The sequence below is a fragment of the Mytilus trossulus genome, chromosome 5 (genome assembly GCF_036588685.1).
Source record: "Mytilus trossulus isolate FHL-02 chromosome 5, PNRI_Mtr1.1.1.hap1, whole genome shotgun sequence".
NCBI lineage: Eukaryota > Metazoa > Mollusca > Bivalvia > Mytilida > Mytilidae > Mytilus > Mytilus trossulus.
The window spans coordinates 51167918-51188128 of record NC_086377.1 but is presented as its reverse complement, the minus strand read 5'-3'; the positions used below and the strand labels follow the sequence as shown (position 1 = coordinate 51188128).

Here is a 20211-nt window from a genome sequence, read left to right as displayed (position 1 = left end):
ATATTTTTTCATATTTTACAGACAATTTGTCGATTTTTTGTTTTGGATAATTGTAATTGATGTTATTTTAAATCGGTCAATTGATCATGATAGTTTTCTCAAGTGTATTGACAATTGTATTAGAAGTAAACTTGAACCAACCACGGCTTTTTTCAAACAAATTACAAAAAATTTCTGTAAATTTGAGCACTTTTTGGATATTTGATCATATAATACATTTTTAATAATTTTTCGACATTTACTGTCAATTTTACCACTTTTTGGATATTCATTTAGATAATACATATATTGATAATTTTCTCACATTTTACTGAAAATTTGTCGATTTTTAGGATAATTGTATTTGATGTAACTTTAAATAGATCATTTGATCATGATAATTTTCTCATATTTATTGACAATTGTATTAGAAGTAAACTTGAACCAACCACAGCTTTTTTCAAACAAATTACACAAATTTTCAGTAAATTTTACCACTTTTTGAATGTTTATTCATGTAATATATTTATTTATAATTTTTCGACATTTTACTGTCAATACCATTTTTTGAATATTTATTCAGATAATACATTTATTGATATTTTTCATCCCATTTTACTGTAAATTTGTCGATTTTTTGGATAATTATATTTGATGTTATTTTATATCGGTCATTTGATCATGATGATTTTCTCATATGTATTGACAATTGTATAAGCAGTAAACTTGAACCAACCACAGCTTTTTTCAAACAAATTACAAAATTTTTCAGTAAATTTTACCCTTTTTTTGATATTTGATCATATAATACATTTTTTAATATTTTTTCGACATTTACTGTCAATTTTACCACTTTTTGGATACTCATTTAGATAATACATATATTGATAATTTTTCCAAATTTTACTGAAAATTTTTCGATATTTGGGATAATTGTATTTGATGTTATTTTAAATCGGTCATTTGATCATGATAATTTTCTCATATGTATTGACAATTGTATAAGAAGTAAACTTGATCCCACCACAGCTTTTTTCAAACAAATTACACAATTTATCAGTAAATTTTACCACTTTTTGGATATTTGATCATATAATACATTTTTTTAATATTGTTTTCGACATTTACTGTCAATTTTACCACTTTTTGGATACTCATTTAGATAATACATATATTGATAATTTTTCCACATTTTACTGAAAATTTTTCGATTTTTGGGATAATTATATTTGATGATATTTTATATCGGTCATTTCATCATGATAATTTTCTCATATGTATTGACAATTGTATTAGAAGTAAACTTGAACCAACCACAGCTTTTTCAAACAAATCACAAAATTTATCAGTAAATTTTACCACTTTTTGGATAGTTTAAACATATTTTATTGTCTAAATATACAATATGATTGGATACAAGTTATAACAACTTAAGATAATCCTCTCCATATAAGTACAATATACAAAATTTCAAGATGACAGCAATTAAATATTTCAGTACAATATGAAAAATATATACAATTTTATATTATGTTTAAACAATATAACAGTTGGATACGAGTACATTTTAAGATACAGCAATATTAATCAAAGAATCTTTTTGTATGGCGTATATAACTATGTACATTTCTGAAAAGGATCATGATCATATTTGATCTATATAATACATTTTTTAATAATTTTTCGACATTTACTGTCAATTTTACCACTTTTTGGATACTCATTTAGATAATACATATATTGATAATTTTTCCACATTTTACTGTAAATTTGTCGATTTTTTGGATAATTATATTTGATGTTATTTTTATATCGGTCATTTGATCATGATGCTTTTCTCATATGTATTGACAATTGTATAAGCAGTAAACTTGAACCAACCACAGCTTTTTTCAAACAAATTACAAAATTTTTCATTAATATTTACCCCTTTTTGGATATTTGATCATATAATACATTTTTTAATATTTTTTCGACATTTACTGTCAATTTTACCACTTTTTGGATATTCATTTAGATAATACATATATTGATAATTTTTCCACATTTTACTGAAAATTTTTCGATTTTTGGGATAATTGTATTTGATGTTATTCTAAATAGATCATTTGATCATGATAATTTTCACATATTTATTGACAGTTGTATTAGAAGTAAAATTGAACCAACCACAGCTTTTTTCAAACAAATTACAAAAATTTTCAGTAAATTTTACCACTTTTTGGATGTTTATTCATATAATATATATTTATTTATAATTTTTCGACATTTTACTGTCAATACCGATTTTTGAATATTCATTCAGATAATACATTTATTGATATTTTTTTATCCCATTTTACTGTAAATTTGTCGATTTTTTGGATAATTATATTTGATGTTATTTTATATCGGTCATTTGATTATGATGATTTTCTCATATGTATTGACAATTGTATAAGCAGTAAACTTGAACCAACCACAGCTTTTTTCAAACAAATTACAAAATTTTTCAGTAAATTTTACCTCTTTTTGGATATTTGATCATATAATACATTTTTTAATATTTTTTCGACATTTATTGTCAATTTTACCACTTTTTGGATATTCATTTAGATAATACATATATTGATAATTTTTCCACATTTTACTGAAAATTTGTCGATTTTTGGGATAGTTGTATTTGATGTTACTTTAAATCGGTCATTTGATCATGATAATTTTCTCATATGTATTGACAATTGTATAAGAAGTAAACTTGAACCCACCACAGCTTTTTTCAAAAAATTACAAAATTTTTCAGTAAATTTTACCACTTTTTGGATATTTGATCATATAATACATTTTTTAATAATTTTTCGACATTTACTGTCAATTTTACCACTTTTTGGATACTCATTTAGATAATACATATATTGATAATTTTTCCACATTTTACTGTAAATTTGTCGATTTTTTTGATAATTATATTTGATGTTATTTTTATATCGGATATTTGATCATGATAATTTTCTCATATGTATTGACAATTGTATAAGCTGTAAACTTGAACCAACCACAGCTTTTTTCAAACAAATTACAAAAATTTTCAGTAAATTTTACCACTTTCTTGATATTTGATCATATAATACATTTTTTTTATAATTTTTCGATATTTATTGTCAATTTTACAACTTTTTGGATATTCATTTAGATGATACATATATTGATATTTTTTCATATTTTACAGACAATTTGTCGATTTTTTGTTTTGGATAATTGTAATTGATGTTATTTTAAATCGGTCAATTGATCATGATAGTTTTCTCAAGTGTATTGACAATTGTATTAGAAGTAAACTTGAACCAACCACGGCTTTTTTCAAACAAATTACAAAAATTTTCTGTAAATTTGAGCACTTTTTGGATATTTGATCATATAATACATTTTTAATAATTTTTCGACATTTACTGTCAATTTTACCACTTTTTGGATATTCATTTAGATAATACATATATTGATAATTTTCTCACATTTTACTGAAAATTTGTCGATTTTTAGGATAATTGTATTTGATGTAACTTTAAATAGATCATTTGATCATGATAATTTTCTCAAATTTATTGACAATTGTATTAGAAGTAAACTTGAACCAACCACAGCTTTTTTCAAACAAATTACACAAATTTTCAGTAAATTTTACCACTTTTTGAATGTTTATTCATGTAATATATTTATTTATAATTTTTCGACATTTTACTGTCAATACCATTTTTTGAATATTTATTCAGATAATACATTTATTGATATTTTTCATCCCATTTTACTGTAAATTTGTCGATTTTTTGGATAATTATATTTGATGTTATTTTATATCGGTCATTTGATCATGATGATTTTCTCATATGTATTGACAATTGTATAAGCAGTAAACTTGAACCAACCACAGCTTTTTTCAAACAAATTACAAAATTTTTCAGTAAATTTTACCCTTTTTTTTATATTTGATCATATAATACATTTTTTAATATTTTTTCGACATTTACTGTCAATTTTACCACTTTTTAGATATTCATTTAGATAATACATATATTGATAATTCTTCCAAATTTTACTGAAAATTTTTCGATATTTGGGATAATTGTATTTGATGTTATTTTAAATCGGTCATTTGATCATGATAATTTTCTCATATGTATTGACAATTGTATAAGAAGTAAACTTGATCCCACCACAGCTTTTTTCAAACAAATTACACAATTTATCAGTAAATTTTACCACTTTTTGGATATTTGATCATATAATACATTTTTTAATAATTTTTCGACATTTACTGTCAATTTTACCACTTTTTGGATATTCATTTAGATAATACATATATTGATAATTTTTCCACATTTTACTGAAAATTTGTCGATTTTTGGGAAAATTGTATTTGATGTTACTTTAAATCGGTCATTTGATCATGATAATTTTCTCATATGTATTGACAATTGTATTAGAAGTAAACTTGAACCCACCACAGCTTTTTTCAAACAAATTACAAAATTTTTCAGTAAATTTTACCACTTTTTGGATATTTGATCATATAATACATTTTTTAATAATTTTTCGACATTTACTGTCAATTTTACCACTTTTTGGATACTCATTTAGATAATACATATATTGATAATTTTTCCACATTTTACTGTAAATTTGTCGATTTTTTGGATATTTATATTTGATGTTATTTTTATATCGGTCATTTGATCATGATAATTTTCTCATATGTATTGACAATTGTATAAGCAGTAAACTTGAACCAACCACAGCTTTTTTCAAACAAATTACAAAATTTTTCAGTAAATTTTACCCCTTTTTGAATATTTGATCATATAATACATTTTTTTAATATTTTTTTCGACATTTACTGTCAATTTTACCACTTTTTGGATACTCATTTAGATAATACATATATTGATAATTTTTCCACATTTTACTGAAAATTTTTCGATTTTTGGGATAATTGTATTTGATGTTATTGTAAATAGATCATTTGATCATGATAATTTTCTCATATTTATTGACAGTTGTATTAGAAGTAAAATTGAACCAACCACAGCTTTTTTCAAACAAATTACAAAAATTTTCAGTAAATTTTACCACTTTTTGGATGTTTATTCATATAATATATATTTATTTATAATTTTTCGACATTTTACTGTCAATACCGATTTTTGAATATTCATTCAGATAATACATTTATTGATATTTTTTATCCCATTTTACTGTAAATTTGTCGATTTTTTGGATAATTATATTTGATGTTATTTTATATCGGTCATTTGATCATGATGATTTTCTCATATGTATTGACAATTGTATAAGAAGTAAACTTGAACCCACCACAGCTTTTTTCAAAAAATTACAAAATTTTTCAGTAAATTTTACCACTTTTTGGATATTTGATCATATAATACATTTTTTAATATTTTTTCGACATTTACTGTCAATTTTACCACTTTTTGGATACTCATTTAGATAATACATATATTGATAATTTTTCCACATTTTACTGTAAATTTGTCGATTTTTTTGATAATTATATTTGATGTTATTTTTATATCGGTCATTTGATCATGATAATTTTCTCATATGTATTGACAATTGTATAAGCTGTAAACTTGAACCAACCACAGCTTTTTTCAAACAAATTACAAAAATTTTCAGTAAATTTTACCACTTTCTTGATATTTGATCATATAATACATTTTTTTTTATAATTTTTCGATATTTACTGTCAATTTTACAACTTTTTGGATATTCATTTAGATGATACATATATTGATATTTTTTCATATTTTACAGACAATTTGTCGATTTTTTGTTTTGGATAATTGTAATTGATGTTATTTTAAATCGGTCAATTGATCATGATAGTTTTCTCAAGTGTATTGACAATTGTATTAGAAGTAAACTTGAACCAACCACGGCTTTTTTCAAACAAATTACAAAAATTTTCTGTAAATTTGAGCACTTTTTGGATATTTGATCATATAATACATTTTTAATAATTTTTCGACATTTACTGTCAATTTTACCACTTTTTGGATATTCATTTAGATAATACATATATTGATAATTTTCTCACATTTTACTGAAAATTTGTCGATTTTTAGGATAATTGTATTTGATGTAACTTTAAATAGATCATTTGATCATGATAATTTTCTCATATTTATTGACAATTGTATTAGAAGTAAACTTGAACCAACCACAGCTTTTTTCAAACAAATTACACAAATTTTCAGTAAATTTTACCACTTTTTGAATGTTTATTCATGTAATATATTTATTTATAATTTTTCGACATTTTACTGTCAATACCATTTTTTGAATATTTATTCAGATAATACATTTATTGATATTTTTCATCCCATTTTACTGTAAATTTGTCGATTTTTTGGATAATTATATTTGATGTTATTTTATATCGGTCATTTGATCATGATGATTTTCTCATATGTATTGACAATTGTATAAGCAGTAAACTTGAACCAACCACAGCTTTTTTCAAACAAATTACAAAATTTTTCAGTAAATTTTACCCTTTTTTTGATATTTGATCATATAATACATTTTTTAATATTTTTTCGACATTTACTGTCAATTTTACCACTTTTTGGATATTCATTTAGATAATACATATATTGATAATTTTTCCAAATTTTACTGAAAATTTTTCGATTTTTGGGATAATTGTATTTGATGTTATTTTAAATCGGTCATTTGATCATGATAATTTTCTCATATGTATTGACAATTGTATAAGAAGTAAACTTGATCCCACCACAGCTTTTTTCAAACAAATTACACAATTTATCAGTAAATTTTACCACTTTTTGGATATTTGATCATATAATACATTTTTTAATATTTTTTCGACATTTACTGTCAATTTTACCACTTTTTGGATATTCATTTAGATAATACATATATTGATAATTTTTCCACATTTTACTGAAAATTTGTCGATTTTTGGGAAAATTGTATTTGATGTTACTTTAAATCGGTCATTTGATCATGATAATTTTCTCATATGTATTGACAATTGTATTAGAAGTAAACTTGAACCCACCACAGCTTTTTTCAAACAAATTACAAAATTTTTCAGTAAATTTTACCACTTTTTGGATATTTGATCATATAATACATTTTTTAATAATTTTTCGACATTTACTGTCAATTTTACCACTTTTTGGATACTCATTTAGATAATACATATATTGATAATTTTTCCACATTTTACTGTAAATTTGTCGATTTTTTGGATAATTATATTTGATGTTATTTTATATCGGTCATTTGATCATGATAATTTTCTCATATGTATTGACAATTGTATTAGAAGTTAACTTGAACCCACCACAGCTTTTTTCAAACAAATTACAAAATTTTTCAGTAAATTTTACCACTTTTTGGATATTTGATCATATAATACATTTTTTAATAATTTTTCGACATTTATTGTCAATTTTACCACTTTTTGGATACTCATTTAGATAATACATATATTGATAATTTTTCCACATTTTACTGAAAATTTGTCGATTTTTGGGATAATTGTATTTGATGTTACTTTAAATCGGTCATTTGATCATGATAATTTTCTCATATATATTGACAATTGTATTAGAAGTAAACTTGAACCCACCACAGCTTTTTCCAAACAAATTACAAAATTTTTCAGTAAATTTTACCACTTTTTGGATATTTGATCATATAATACATTTTTTAATAATTTTTCAACATTTACTGTCAATTTTACCACTTTTTGGATACTCATTTAGATAATACATATATTGATAATTTTTCCACATTTTACTGTAAATTTGTCGATTTTTTGGATAATTATATTTGATGTTATTTTTATATCGGTCATTTGATCATGATAATTTTCTCATATGTATTGACAATTGTATAAGCAGTAAACTTGAACCAACCACAGCTTTTTTCAAACAAATTACAAAATTTTTCAGTAATAATTACCCCTTTTTGGATATTTGATCATATAATACATTTTTTAATATTTTTTCGACATTTACTGTCAATTTTACCACTTTTTGGATTTTCATTTAGATAATACATATATTGATAATTTTTCCACATTTTACTGAAAATTTGTCGATTTTTGGGATAATTGTATTTGATGTTATTCTAAATAGATCATGATTATTTTCACATATTTATTGACAGTTGTATTAGAAGTAAAATTGAACCAACCACAGCTTTTTTCAAACAAATTACAAAATTTTTCAGTAAATTTTACCTCTTTTTGGATATTTGATCATATGATACATTTTTTAATATTTTTTCGACATTTATTGTCAATTTTACCACTTTTTGGATATTCATTTAGATAATACATATATTGATAATTTTTCCACATTTTACTGAAAATTTGTCGATTTTTGGGATAATTGTATTTGATGTTACTTTAAATCGGTCATTTGATCATGATAATTTTCTCATATATATTGACAATTGTATTAGAAGTAAACTTGAACCCACCACAGCTTTTTCCAAACAAATTACAAAATTTTTCAGTAAATTTTACCACTTTTGGGATATTTGATCATATAATACATTTTTTAATAATTTTTCAACATTTACTGTCAATTTTACCACTTTTTGGATACTCATTTAGATAATACATATATTGATAATTTTTCCACATTTTACTGTAAATTTGTCGATTTTTTGGATAATTATATTTGATGTTATTTTTATATCGGTCATTTGATCATGATAATTTTCTCATATGTATTGACAATTGTATAAGCAGTAAACTTGAACCAACCACAGCTTTTTTCAAACAAATTACAAAAAGTAATATTTACCCCTTTTTGGATATTTGATCATATAATACATTTTTTAATATTTTTCGACATTTACTGTCAATTTTACCACTTTTTGGATATTCATTTAGAAAATACATATATTGATAATTTTTCCACATTTTACTGAAAATTTTTCGATTTTTGGGATAATGGTATTTGATGTTATTCTAAATAGATCATTTGATCATGATAATTTTCTCATATTTATTGACAGTTGTATTAGAAGTAAAATTGAACCAACCACAGCTTTTTTCAAACAAATTACAAAAATTTTCAGTAAATTTTACCACTTTTTGGATGTTTATTCATATAATATATATTTATTTATAATTTTTCGACATTTTACTGTCAATACCGATTTTTGAATATTCATTCAGATAATACATTTATTGATATTTTTTATCCCATTTTACTGTAAATTTGTCGATTTTTTGGATAATTATATTTGATGTTATTTTATATCGGTCATTTGATCATGATGATTTTCTCATATGTATTGACAATTGTATAAGCAGTAAACTTGAACCAACCACAGCTTTTTTCAAACAAATTACAAAATTTTTCAGTAATATTTACCCCTTTTTGGATATTTGATCATATAATACATTTTTTAATATTTTTTCGACATTTACTGTCAATTTTACCACTTTTTGGATGTTCATTCAGATAATACATATATTGATAATTTTTCCACATTTTACTGAAAATTTTTCGATTTTTGGGATAATTGTATTTGATGTTATTCTAAATAGATCATTTGATCATGATTATTTTTACATATTTATTGACAGTTGTATTAGAAGTAAAATTGAACCAACCACAGCTTTTTTCAAACAAATTACAAAAATGTTCAGTAAATTTTACCACTTTTTGGATGTTTATTCATATAATATATATTTATTTATAATTTTTCGACATTTTACTGTCAATACCGATTTTTGAATATTCATTCAGTTAATACATTTATTGATATTTTTTATCCCATTTTACTGTAAATTTGTCGATTTTTTGGATAATTATATTTGATGTTATTTTATATCGGTCATTTGATCATGATAATTTTCTCATATGTATTAGAAGTAAACTTGAACCCACCACAGCTTTTTTCAAACAAATTACAAAATTTTTCAGTAAATTTTACCACTTTTTGGATATTTGATCATACACTACCAATAATTTACCCATACTTTTTTGGTACATTTCTACCCTCGTGCATATCAGTACTGTTAGGAAAGACTGAAAACTTATAATGTTATACTTTCAATGAAATCAGTACTGATTTTGTCAGTACTCTTTCAGTACTGATTTTGACAGTACTGTTTTAGTACTGATTTTGACAGTACTGTTTCAGTACTGATTTTGACAGTACTGTTTCAGTACTGATTTTGACAGTACTGTTTCAGTACTAATTTTGTCAGTAATGTTTCAGTACTGATTTTGTCAGTAATGTTTCAGTACTGATGTTGACAGTACTATTTCGGTATTGTTATTTTCAGTACTGTTTCAGTAGATTTGGTGTTGTTAATCTTTTTAACTTGAATGTGTATTGTTTCAAAAAATATTTGGAACTGAAAACTTTTAAACTCGGTAATTATAGTATGCTATATAATAATTTGTGGCATATTTTGTATCTTTTGTAGATATCTCTGATTAAGTGTTTATCATTAGAGAAGTTTTTACAATGTGCATCTCAGTACAATTGGTATCCAAATATAGGTTTGATAATTCTGTGACAATATTATTATTATCCTTTTTTAGCTGGTTACGTTCTCTTAGACTATATCACCCTGCTGCGCAGATTTGTTTTAGCGACGTGAACATGACCAAGGAAAATTATCAAGCTTACTCTCGTCTATCGAAATACTATTAAAGCGAAGGAGAAAACAACAGAAATGAAGCAAGATAAGCAGTTTATCGGATTATACCCATTAGGAGCACCTGGATTCACTCATGGAGTTCGTGTTGTCTTTTATGTATTTTTCAAAGTGTTGTTGTAAATGCCCTTATGTTTTGTGATTTTTTGCTTACTTCTTGATTTTGGTTGTGACTGTCTTTCAGTGTTTATAAAAATAATACGCATTAGGAGCACCTGAATTCACTCCCGGTTTTTAATGGAGTTTGTGTTGTTTTTATATATGTATTTTTCAATGTATTGTTGTAAATGCCCTTTCGTTTTGTGATTCTTTGCTTACTTCTTGATTTTGATTGTGACTGTCTTTCAGTGTTTATAAAAATAATACGCACTCGACATCAGGAAGATTCACACTGTGGTTCGAGGCTGATATTTTACAGTATCAATTGTATAATTATATAGCGCATAATTTATATATATATCAAACAAGATTAGAATCTTCAATACTGTTCATTTTTTGGTATTTTGCTATTGCTTAAAATTTGTTGTAATTAATGCGGTTATATGTTACTATGTTAGGCAATGCATTATAATCAACACAAAACAATGTCTCGATTACCTTATTTTTAATCATAACTGGAATTTCTTTTATTTATCATAACCATTTTTTAATATATAATAAAACATTCAATGTCATACCAACATGTGAAGTTTGTGGCAAAAATCTCTTTCATTTTCATGCCCCTTGGTTATTTTATGACCCTTTAAAGCTCATAAATAAACAATCAAAGAAACAATTAATTTTGCATGTATCATGTTTCATTGCTCTCCCCCTATGCCATCTTTTCTTTGGAATGCTTTGTTGAATGTCAGTTTCCTGGCTCTTTTCCTCAATTCAGTCCCGGATATGATGTGTCTTTTTACATGTACTGTGGTAATTCAAAAGGACACTTTAGTTCTAATATGAGCTCATTATAAGCATCCACCTTTAATGTTTTGGTACTTGTACGAAACTCAGGATTCAATGGTTCATGATTAAATGTTGGTTTTTTTTCTGATGAGTGCCATATTGTCTAGATACATCATTTTGTTTATAGGTCTTCAATTTTCACATCAAACATTCCAATGTCTGCTCCTGTCTCCATTGCTGTTAATCATTCTAAGGAAAGAAAATGTAATGAATTTATAAATATTAAAATTGAGAACGGATATGGGGAATGTGTCAAAGAGACAACAACCCGACCAAATAAAAAAACAGCAGAAGGTCACCAACAGGTCTAGGCTACAATAAATTATCTTATGTTAAAACTTTCCTCATTTCTGTGTAATGTAAAAAAAAAAAAAGAATGCACAATTATGGAAGGGAATGGTATGACATCAAAATTTACTTATTACTTTATATACTACCATAAGTCCAGTAATCACTAATGGACTGGACTTCTGATACTACATGTATATATAATATTATAATCGATCAAAGTTGAAATTTGTTTCTAAATAAAAAAAAAAAGAAGGAAAATATGATAATTTAATTCATCATCATCAAAGTATTGGTGTTTGCCAGTGGCAAGTATTTCATACACGTGTAGCTTTAACCATCGGTCTATCTATGTGCTCTTTATAATAAGATCCGTGAAACAACGACGAAAGACATTTAAATATATACTAACTACTTTATACAAAAGTACATTAATGTTTAATAGATTGAAGTGGAAATTTAATTTAATTGAAAATTTATCGTACATAGTCATATATGAAGCACCTAGCCAGAGATGTTATACATCTATCTATGGTAGCACACAGAAACGTGTCCGATTCCTCAAAAACGCGTCAATGTGACGTCAATGATTTGATAAACATGTCAAATTGCACTGGCGAAACCACTTCTGCGGGACGCCGGTCGAGCAGTACCCTCATAGACATACATTTTGTAAAAAGTCATTTATAGGCATCACCGGATAATATTAAAACAATAGAATTTACTTACTATTTATAAACGATGATTTAAACTTTACAAAACTTATTAAATGCAATGTTAATGGGTTTTTTTCTAAATACGCATGACATATTTGCCACTGGACATTAAGTAATCAATAGTTAATTATGTGTTGTAAACTTAGCCTGCAGTTATGCTTGTTATGAATTACCTATGCTGAACAAACTAATGTTTATCAATGATATACAGTAAACGTGGTCAAGCACCGGGAAGAAAATACAATATAAAATGTACATCATGTATTAGTTTTCTAAATTGTGAAGTACCTCTGTCTGAACTTTATAATAATAATAATCATATTGATAAAGAAAATCATAAATTAAAGCGCTTCAAATAAAAATAACTTTTTATTGTGCAATTTTTTTTAAACCAGACCTGTGTCTGCAAGCAGAAGAAAGCGTGCACAGTGTAGCATACCTTTGACATTTGTCTGTACGGATTACTTAACCTTTCCTTTCCCACACCATTAATATTGAATTGCGTTTTTACTTTACAGAGTATCATTGGGGGTATATGAGATTTGAAATATTCTGGCGTTTTTAACCGGACACGTTTTTGAGATTGTAACAATACAAAAAAGGTTATTGTCTTAAGTCAGGAGTTTGGTATTCAGTAGTTGGTTTTCAAGTTTGAATGGTTTTACACTAGTCACTTTTGGGGCCCTTTACACCTTGCTGTTCGGTGAGAGCTCATGCAGGCACGGTGTTGAAGACCGTACTTTGACCTATAATGGTTTACTTCTACAAATTACGACTTATATGAACAGGAGACTTTTCTCATTGGCAGTTATACCACATCTTCTTATATATTAATACAACACTGAGCCACCCAACCCATCCACCCCAGTTACTCGTTTGTGAGGGCTGCCTAGAGTCAGAGGTGGATTTGGGGGGGGGGGGGGGGGCAGGGGACCCCCCCCCCTTTTTGGAAAAAAATTGGTTGCTCATATAGGGGAATCATTGAAGCGTGACTGGAGCCGGCCCCCTCTTAGGTCAGTCAGTGGGCCCCCACTTATGTAAATTTCTGGATCCGCCACTGAGAGTGGTTACACTGGGCCAAAAAAGCATCGGACTGAAACAACATACTGGTTGTGTGTACACTGACAATCAAATTTAAATTAAATAAAATGTATAAAATATTGTAAAAAATAATTTTTCATTTGAGTGCATTTACGTCACAATAACACAATGTAACCGTAGACATAAATATCATTGTTACACTCGTAAGTCTTCTATGTAGTTCCTTAGTCAACCCTACCAAAATAAAATAGAAATTTAAATATTTCACAGACATCTTTATTTATAATATAAAAATAGGAAGACTGTTGAATGATTTTCAGTGGCGGATTCAGAGGGGGGCGTATAGGGCGTACGCCCATCCCCCCCCTTTTTGCTCGGACTTTTTTTTTTTTTTGTAAAATGATTAATCAGACTAGACTTCGTGAACTTTGCCATTTCCCGAGTATTTCATTTTAATACGACAATTCTTTAGTTATAAAGACATTTTTCGCTGGCCGGTATTTACTGATTGTCAAAATCATGTGATTTGCTATGGTGGAGTTGACCAGTGCGTTGAAAAAACGGCACTCGGTCATTTTGAAATTCAAATTTAATACAGTAATACACATTGCTTCTAGGCTGAGGTTGTCATGACAATCAGGAAACCTTCAAAGCGACACAGGATTGAGCAAGAACGTATTGACTTCTATTTCACTATTCCACTAAACAGAAAATAATGGTAAATACTCTATAGACTATTACACTCTCATGAAAAAAAAGTTCCACAATATTATTTACCTACGAAAACATGTTTAACAAATTGAATAATGATCCCCAGTCAGTATAATCTCTAGAAAGATTTCAAGTCTCAGGTACAAACCATTTGATTTGAGGAGGCAGTCTGAGATATTTGAAAGAAAAAAAAAATGACTCTGATTCTTGCCTTAAACAAATTTTTGGCCGTATCTAGATTGAAAACAATAGTCTTGTCCACTTTTTTGCTATTAAAAACTAAAATTTCCAACAAAAATATTTAGCATGAAATGAACATGATGAATAAAAACGGGCGTATTTTTTTGTGGCCGGGGTTTGCATGTCTGACTCGAATGTCTGTTTTGCCGGACTTATATATATTGAATACTTTTCTCAAGACCAGACTGCATGCAACCTGCCTACTGGGTGTGACTTTTATGTCTCCATTTGTTGACCGTCATTCATAACTTCGTTGTCATTTCAGACACTTTCGTAGTCTTTGGTGGATTTGAAACCCCTCACTTCGGTTACCTAAGTTATGTTGGGTGAAACATATCAATCAAACATTTTGATAAAAACTGCTTGTTTGTCTTTTTTAACTCGTGTCGGTCGTATTGTAAATTTCATCTAATTTCCATGTCTATTTTTTACCGACAAGTCCTACATCAAATATATCAGTACATAGCTTTGGATCAATACTATCATTTTATGATAGACAATTAATAGGGAGAATACAGCATATAAAATTTCCAACCCTTACACTTTACAGCAACTATAAAATATGCATGCCCCAAGCCATGAACCGTTTAAATAGTGCATATAACACTTGTTTTATGGGTTTTTTTTAGCCCAAAAAAGGTCCCCAAAAATTTCCGATTCGCTCCGCTCGACAAAATTTAATATCTTCGCCCTCCCCCCTTTCAAAATTTACCCCTGATTTTTACCACATCAAATGCACAATGACCAAACCCATATATGGCTCATATATATATCGCATTGCCCAGATCACATAGTATGCTAAAAAATATTTAAAAAACCCAGAAGTAACAGAAATGTTGTTGTTAAATCATTTCAAACGAGATCACTTATATATAAAAATATACATATATATGCAGCAACAACTGAACAGCAACAAACACAGCAGTCAAAGTGGAGAAATAATTTTGTAGGCACCTAGGACTTATATATTAAAATGTTTCCCAAATTAAATGAAGCATTGGGCCCTATAAAAAAAATCCTGTCAAAATAGGAAACACATTTTTAAAAGGGGGTTCCAAATCTGGAGATACAGTTTCCAAATAGATTTCCCTTTTCAAATTTATGCATTTATCGTTAAAAAGGGGTCCAACCTTCGGACCCCTCCCCCTTCTTACGCCGAGGGGTGTACAGTATTATATAGAATAATGCATTGAACGTCCAAAATTATTTGGTGTTCCCATCCCCGGATCCCCAGGGGTCCGTCACTGTGTAACGCGTAATCTGCTTTTTTAACTAACGTAATATGTTTTGAATTACGCTATATGCTACACTTTTCTCAGTTTTAAAATATTCAATGTACTACTATACCTTGATCTACCTTCAATCCCATTGTGGTATTCAATCCAGAAGAAGTTTGAACTGTTGAACTGTTGAAATGTCAGTGCGAGTGCAAAAATAACGTTTGTAAACAATGAATGACGTCATGTGTAAATCCAATCACATAAACGTTTTACAATAGGCAATTGTATGTTCCATATTGACGCGCTTTTGTGATTACGATAATAACATCAACGGCAAAATTTGAGACAACATGCAGTAGATCAGCCGGGAAGGATAGGATACAGAAATACAGCAGAGAAAATATCGGTTTACCAGCCACTTGCAGAAATTCTTAAAGTTACAGAAAGAGACGATAGTTACGACAAGTCAGAGATGGCGGATCCTTTTCAAATCATCTACGGATTGCTATTGTTCATGTATGTTTTACAAGTCAAATGTATGTCTTCTTCCATCACAAGTTTTATTCCGTGAGCATCCTGTCAGATCATATATTTAGCCGGAATCAACATTCTGTATACTGTGTCAACAGAATACAGAATGTTGATTCTGTATTCTGTTGACACAACATTCTATATTCTGTTGACATTTATACAAAACAATGTCTTTCCCTTCAAGAATTTAGTTCAAATTTATGTGGTTCATAAGGATACAGAACATTCGATTTACATATATATATATTTGTTTATAAAAAAAGATGCCGTATTATTGCCAACGACACAACAACAACAGCAACAACATATATTTTATTTGCCAATCATGGCACCCAAAATGAGCGGAATAATAACTCTCCACAACAGATCAAATGACCAGAAATTAACAAATATAGGTCACCATACGGCCATCAATAATGAGCAAAGCCATATCGCATAGTCAGCTAAAAAAGGCACCAAAATGACAAATGTCAAGGAATTCAAACAAGAAAACTAACGTTCTTATTCATGTACAAAAATGAACGAACAATGAATATGTAACACAACCACTGAATTACAGGCTCCTTTCTTCGTACAGGAACATATATACAGAATGTGGTGAGGTTAAACATGCTAGGGTCTTCCCCCTAAACCTGGAACAGAGTTGTTACAGTACTACATAACAACAAACTATAAAATACAGTTGAAAAAGGCTTATTTAACTTTAAATAACAGATGAATGCAAAAAGAAATACATCTCAGTAACAAAAACATAATGGACGTTACCGTTACTCAACAAAAAAAGTCACTAAATCAGATCTGAGAGTACTTGCAGTTACTGACAGCTAGTTCAAAGCCACTAACAACTAATAACAAAAATCATGCATCTAACTTCAAAGACTTATTGGAATTCCAATGGGGACTAACTGTGCACCACTTATTGCGGACCTCTTTTTGTATTGTTACGAGTTACAATTTATGACAAAAATAAGCAAAGACCCATCAAAACAACATCTGATAAACAAATTTAATAATACTTTTAGATATTTGGATGATATTTTGGCTCTCAATAATGACGACTTCAGTATGTATATTAATGAAATTTATCCTGGTGAACTCACTTTAAATAAAGCTAATACTAACAATGACCACTGCCCTTTCCTCGATCTTGATATCTTTATCACTAACGGAAAGCTGAATACTAAAATTTATGATAAAAGGGATGATTTTTCATTTCCTATCGTTAATTATCCGTTTTTAGATGGTGACGTTCCCTTGTCACCATCTTACGGTGTTTATATATCTCAACTTGTACGATTCGCTCGTGTATGTAACAATGTTTTAGATTTTAACGAGAGAAATTTATGTATTACTGAAAAATTATTACACCAGGGTTTTCGATATCACAAACTAGTCAAAACATTTACTAAATTTTATCATCGGTATAAAGACATCATTCGTAAATATAGCTCAACATGCAGACTTTTTATACGTTCAGGTATTTCACATCCAATTTTTTATGGAAATATTCTTTATAAAGCACAAAGGTGTCAGTATTCACCTCATAAACTTACAAAACCTTTGAATAGACTTATTAAGAAGGGATATAATTACGATACTGTTGTCAAGTCATTAAAGATTGCATATTTTGGCGTTAATATTGAGTCACTGATAAGGTCTTTGCGTCGGAACTAAACACATTTATTCTAAAAACAGTTGTTGGCATGACACGGGTTATGTTCTTCTCATATATGTTATGATGGTATGATACTAAACCCCTTACGGGAAGGATTGTGCCTGATGTTCATATGATGAAATCATAATCTTTCAGTCAGTTTAATTGAAGTCTGGAGCTGGCATGTCAGTTAACTGCTAGTAGTCTGTTGTTATTTATGTATTATTGTCATTTTGTTTATTTTCTTTGGTTACATCTTCTGACATCAGACTCGGACTTCTCTTGAACTGAATTTTAATGTGCGTATTGTTATGCTTTTACTTTTCTACACTGGTTAGAGGTATAGGGGGAGGGTTGAGATCTCACAAACATGTTTAACCCCGCCGCATTTTTGCGCCTGTCCCAAGTCAGGAGCCTCTGGCCTTTGTTAGTCTTGTATTATTTAAATTTTAGTTTCTTGTGTACAATTTGGAAATTAGTATGGCGTTCATTATCACTGAACTAGTATATATTTGTTTAGGGGCCAGCTGAAGGACGCCTCCGGGTGCGGGAATTTCTCGCTACATTGAAGACCTGTTGGTGACCTTCTGCTGTTGTGTTTTTTTTATTTTGGTCGGGTTGTTGTCTCTTTGACACATTCCCCATTTCCATTCTCAATTTTATTAGTTCATAGTTTTTTTTATACTTCTGTTGATTATATTTAATCTTAGTTTTTCCTTCTGATAAAAAGAGATTAAATAACAGACGCAATTTTCAACAAATTTGTTTAAAGATGGATAAATTTGTGTTACATTCGTTTAATTTATAATTATAATACACACAAACTAAAGAGACAGAAAGAAAGCTTGCCTCCAACGACAAGCAAGAATAAACCAAGAAACAGAAAACAGACAATTTTCCAATGTCCTATTTGGCTGGCTTTCATATTATTCCAATTGTTGTTATGAAGTAGACAGAAGCAATGAAGAATCGATAATAGTGTGGTGCTTGAATATGGAGAAAAGAGAATAACAGGCAAAATTAATAATAAAAAGTGAAAAATGATATATAGAATATTACAGAATACAGAAATGAAGAAACCACTTCCAGACCAGACCCTTTTATAAGTTACACATTTTTTTATTTATTTTTTTGGCCTTTTAAATCTTTCTGTTCGGACACCATATTGGTCCGACACCCCAATAGCCTGACGCCCTATTACATTGTAGTCCGACGACCCATTGGACCGACACACGAATACTAGTAATCCGACACATAATTATTGAGCAATACTATGTATGAATAATATTTATATTTTAAAAGAGAATAATCCCCATAGTTTAAAATGATCCTACTGAGATTCCTCAAAATAATAACATATAAGAGTACATGTATTAAAAATGTGCTTAATGTCCAGTGGCAAATATTACATGCATGTTCAAAACTATTGTTAAATAAGTACAATAGGTAAGTCCTGTAGAAGATGTCATCTGGGGTGAAAGAAGGAGGTGGACAGGAATTTGCCCTGCTATTCAGACAAAAGGCCACCGATGGCCTCTCAAAGAGCTGTTGCAATAGTTATTAACCTGCAGATATCATGGCACTCTCTTTCTATACATGCTATATGAGGCATCCAATTAAAGGTGACCAATCTTGCATTTGTTGAAAATTAAATATCCCGCACAATTTTACTACCAATGGTTTTACTGTTTTTACTGTATCACATAAACATTATCTGTTGTGATGACTGACTTGCACTTCTGGTGACATTTTCTTAGTGAGAATGTGTTCACTTATGGAACATATCTTGTCCTTATGTCCCACGTAAGTGTCATCAATAACTCCTGAACCACTTTACAGAATTTTGTAAATCATCGATACAATCTTTATCTCATGATGTATTTTTTCAAAGGACAATTTACAAAGTGTTACGTCCATAATTAATACCATAACATGCATGTTGGGAAAAACAACTTTTTATAAATGCATGCAAAGTATTTGATGCAGTATGATCTATTGTTATAGGTATCTAAAAATGGATCCCACCAGAACACAAAGACTAAGTCTATGAGGAAAATAAAGTTTTAGATCAACGACTAAAAATTGTCATGAACAGATAAAATATGAGATAGAGATAGAACTGGTATGAAAGGTGACAGTAGAACATTGAAATAATTTGAAAGGTAGGTA

At 28.3% G+C, this 20211-nt stretch overlaps 1 pseudogene; it reads right to left on the bottom strand.

The window, feature by feature from the left end:
• LOC134718052 (uncharacterized) overlaps positions 1–16097 on the bottom strand; it is a 322747-nt pseudogene extending 306650 nt beyond the window's left edge.
• Between the last annotated feature and the right edge of the window lie 4114 nt (positions 16098–20211).